The following is a 4,987-nucleotide window of genomic DNA, read 5'->3' as shown; positions in this document are numbered from 1 at the left end:
TGCCACACACTCCCAATAACTGATTGTTTAGTCAGTACATTATGTGTGCTGTCTATTTATGGCTGTTTGTATGTGTGTGTGTGTGTGTGTGTGTGTGTGTGTGTGTGTGCGCGTGTGTGTGTGTCTGTGCGTGTATGCATACTATATGTGCACGACAAAGTGAATCGAGTGTGTAGAGTTCATGGCAAGAGTGCCTGAGTAAGTGTGTGTCTGAGTGTGTCTGGCCACATGTATGATAGGTTGTACAAGCCATAACTTGGACCTTTACATATATTCTGCTTTCATACATGTATTTCCATGAGCACTTTCAAAGACATGTTTGTGCTCTTTCATCCCGTTATCGTCAAATCCAAATATAAACACAACCACTGACATTTTACTTCGTGAAATATTTAGAATGTAAATATCATTTCTGCACCTGGAAAGGGAGCTAAAGTGAGTGAATTAAAAGCATCCAAGCATTGTTCTCACACATTACCTGTCAATATGTTCAAGTTCAAACCGCTACTCACTAGCCATCACTACATGATTGCATGGAAATTCAGTTACTGACTTCCCACCCACAACTTTTCCCAAATAAGTCAGTGTAGCCTGCCTGATCTTGCACTCAGACAAATTCACTGTCAAACCTGCCTCCTTCAAAAGACAAAACATTGAGCACAGATTCTCCATGTGTTCAAGATCATTAAGATAGGCTTCACAGAAAAGCAGACCAGACAAGAGGACAATGCTAAAAGGTAGCAGGCACATTATGCATGCCAAAAGCCATTACATTGTACTCAGGGTGATATGCACGGGAATGGCAGTGTCGAATTTTGAGCTGCTTCAGCACTTGACAAAATGTATGTCTGCTAGCCAAACCTCAGCCACCTCCGCGTGAACATAGCTGAACACCAGATCACCAAATACCCCACTGAAGACAGGGAATACAGTAAGGATTCGATTTAAAGCATTTTGATTCCCAGGACAAGTAGGTACAGCAGGTAGGGAGGTTAAGCGGCAAATGAGAGGGAAAGAGAGTTTCGCATCAGCAGCAGGTGAAAATGGAATGTAGGGCTAAAAACATTTTCATATCTTACTCTGTGAATTGAGGTTTTATTTTGGCCAAACCAGAGCTAATTGTGAAAAAAACTAGAATGTGATGGTGTGTTATGGTGTGTTTCACCATGAGTTATCAAGGCAATTCTACATGTTATACTTTGATAAAAGAGATACATTTGAATTAAGGTGTTTTTCAGATGGATTTGGTTTTCAGGTGGATTTTCTTTTTGGTTAGAAAATATATGCAAAATATGTATTATTATTATTATTATTATTATTATTATTATTGCTCAATGTTCCATCCTCCATCCTCCATGCTCAAGATGCCCAAGCGCCAGGCATTCCACAACACCAACAGCGGGGTAAGTGGCCTCCAGCCAGCAAAGAGAGTGAGTGGCGGCAATTCGATGATGATGTTGACAGTATCCTGGAAGCCACCATGAAGGGAGGGGCAGACAGGAAACTCCAAACAATGGCAACCATGATCATCAGCATCGCCACTGAAAGGTTTGGTTACGTAGAGAAGCGGGCTGCCACAAACCAGTACTCCAAGAACTGCAGGGCAGAAAAGATCTCGCAACTACGTCAGGAACTTTGACTCTTGACGAGGCAGTTCAAGCAAGCAAGCGAGGATGAGAAGCCAGGATTGGCAGAACTACGGGGTATCCTTAGGAAGAAGCTACTGACCCTCCGTCGAGCAGAGTGGCACAGGAGGTGAGCTAAAGAGAGAGCCAAGAGACGTGCCACCTTTCTAGCAAACCCGTTCGGGTTTACCAAACAGCTGCTAGGCCAGAAGTGCAGCGGCCACCTCACATGCTCAAAGGAGGAGGTAGACTCCTATCTCCACAACACCTACAGCGATGCAGCCCGGGAGGAGGACCTAGGCGAATGCAGAGGCCTGATCAATCCACCTGCTCCAACCACTGTCCTTAACACCAAAGTACCCAGTTGGAAAGACATCCAAACTGTTGTCAAGGCTGCCAGATCCAGATCAGCACCTGGACCCAATGGTGTACCTTACCTGGTGTATAAAAGGTGCCCCAAGCTCCTGCAGCGTCTGTCGAGGATCCTGAGGCTGATCTGGAGGAGGGGGAAGGTTGCCCAACAATGGAGATCCGCGGAAGGGGTGTGGGTTCCAAAGGATGAGAAGTCAACCACCATCGAGCAGTTTAGGACCATCTCACTGCTTAATGTCGAGGGAAGATATTCTTCAGTATCCTTTCCCACCGGCTGTCAGACTACCTCCTAAAGAACCAGTACATTGACACCTCTGTTCAAAAGGGGGGGATCCCAGGGATTCCAGGGTGCCTTGAACACAGTGGAGTGGTGACACAACTGATCAGAGAGGCCCATGAAGGGAAAGGAGACCTGGCTGTACTATGGCTGGACCTAGCCAATGCGTATGGCTCCATACCCCACAAGCTAGTGGAGGTGGCACTGGAGAGGCACCATGTCCCGAGCAACATCAAAGTCCTCATCATGGATTATTACAACAACTTTAATCTGAGGTTCACTTCCGGCACAGTTACATCAAAGCATCATCGACTGGAGAAAGGGATTATCACTGGATGCACTATTTCAGTGATACTCTTTGCCCTTGCCATGAACATGCTGGTCAAGTCTGCTGAGCCGGAATGCAGAGGCCCCAAAACCAAGTCTGGTATCCGTCAGCCCCCCATCAGAGCATTCATGGACGACCTGACAGTAACAACAGTGTCAGTTCCTGGATGCAGATGGATCCTCCAGGGCTTGGAGAGACTAACCATCTGGGCTCGGATGTGCTTCAAGCCGGAAAAATCCAGGTCTCTGGTCCTGAAGAGAGGGAAGGTGATCAACCGGTTCCACTTCTCTCTAGGAGGTACCTGCATACCATCAGTCACAGAGAAACCCGTGAAGAGCCTCGGAAAAACCTTTGACTGCTCCCTAAAAGATGCTGCTTCTATCAAGGCAACTAATGAACAACTGGAGAGTTGGCTGACAACAGTCGACAAGTCAGGTCTTCCGGGGTAATTCAAGGCGTGGTTATACTAGCATGGCATCCTGCCTAGAATACTGTGGCCATTGCTGGTATACGAATTTCCCATCTCTACTGTGGAAGGACTCGAGAGGAGGGTCAGCAGCCACCTACGACGTTGGTTGGGCTTACCTCGAAGCCTAAGCAGCATCGTCCTCTACAGTAACAAGAACAAGCTGACACTCACAATCAACAGCCTTACCGAGGAGTTCATGGTCACCAGAGCAAGGGAGGTGCTCCAATACGGGGAATCCAAGGACCTGAAAGTATCTCAAGCGAGCATTGAGGTGAGGACTGGCAGAAAGTGGAGGGCTCAGGAGGCCGTGGACCAGGCAGAATCACGGCTGCGTCACAAAGAGCTTGTGGGATCGGTGGCAACTGGCCGTGCAGGTCTGGGAACAATTCCGACAATCCACTACAACAAACTTGAGGGCAAGGAAAGGCGGGACCTTGTTCAACGTGAAGTGAGAGCTGGGGTCGAGGAACAGCATGCAAGCCAGACAGTGGGATTGAGACAACAGGGCGAATGGACCAGATGGGAAGAAGCTCATTCAGTCTGTCTATGCTGTCCTGCCCAGCCCGTCGAACCTCTTCTGTTGGGGCAAGGTCGACACTCCAGCGTGTCCCTTGTGCCAAGGAAGAGGAACTCTGGAGCACATCCTCAGCAGCTGTCCCAAAGCACTTGGAGATGGTCGCTATCGCTGGCATCATGACCAGGTGCTGAAGGCGGTTGCTGAGTCCATCAACACTGCCATTGACCAGAATAAGCACTCGCAACCACCAAGGCATGAAATTTCATTCGTGCGAGCTGGATAACAACTACCCTCCCGACCGAAAGCCCAAACAGGCCTCCTGGGAGCAGCGAAGGACTGGCAGCTAAAGGTGGACCTGGGAAAACAGCTTCGATTCCCTGAAAACATCATGGAAACCAGCCTTAGACCAGACATCATCCTGCTCTCAGAGTCATCCAAGCAAGTCATTTTGTTGGAGCTAACGGTGCCCTGGGAGGAGAGGATGGAGGAAGCCAGTGAGAGGAAGAGAGAGAAATACGCGGAGCTGGTGGAGGAGTGCCGCAGACGGGGGTGGCGTGCAAGGTGCTTTCCCATTGAAGTTGGAGGACGGGGCTTTGCAGGAAAGTCACTCTGTAAGGCCTACAGCCTCCTGGGCATCACCGGAGCAGGAAAAAGAAAAGCCATCAATACAAGCATCCGAGGCTGCAGAGAAAGCCTCACGATGGCTGTGGATCAGGAGGGACAAGCAGTGGGCGACAGCTTCTTGGACACAGGCCGGGAACTGATCACTCCTGGTCAGGTCGCCTGGGTGAGGGGGTCTGAAGTTGAAAGACCCGAAACCCCCCGTGACCCCAGGTACTATCACTGAGGATGTGTCCAAGAGACTGCATCACAAGATGTATGTAGCAACCATATTATTTTTATTATTATTGTTATTATTGATACAGGGCTGTATCTTTTGTCTGTTGTTTCTTCATACACTTATAGTTTTTTTATGTTCTAGCCACATCTTAAAAATTGCTCCTTAAAAACCAAAATGCAAAAGATACTGAGCGAGTGAAAGAAGAGGGTAAGAGGGTCACTTACCTTCTACCTACCTTCTTCATTTGTTACATTTATTTTCATCTTTGCTGTCCCATCTAAAGACCAAGACAGTGGCCAGCACAATGCATCTGCTCACTCAGAACAGTCTTGCACTTTTTTGTACAGCCAACAGAAACTCATTAAGAGGGTCTATCCACAATATCCTGCTAATAGCAAAGATCATAAAGAAAAAGGCTACCCTCTTGGTAGTCGAGAGTTGAGAGTAAAAACAAAGGTGGGAGGGAAGAATGCTACATTTAAATCTCTGACTATCTCTTGACACCAATTTTCCTTGCTAGTGTGAACAAAAAAAAATGGTGTGCGTCGTATTTCATGG

At 47.8% G+C, this 4,987-nt stretch overlaps 1 pseudogene; it reads left to right on the top strand.

Moving 5' to 3' along the window:
* Positions 1–1,336: 1,336 nt before the first annotated feature.
* On the top strand, positions 1,337–4,352 carry LOC115567178 (uncharacterized; annotated as a pseudogene).
* The last annotated feature ends 635 nt before the right edge of the window (positions 4,353–4,987 follow it).

The sequence above is a fragment of the Sparus aurata genome, chromosome 17, assembly GCF_900880675.1.
Source record: "Sparus aurata chromosome 17, fSpaAur1.1, whole genome shotgun sequence".
Taxonomy (NCBI): Eukaryota; Metazoa; Chordata; class Actinopteri; order Spariformes; family Sparidae; genus Sparus; species Sparus aurata.
This window is presented reverse-complemented; position numbering and strand designations above follow the sequence as displayed.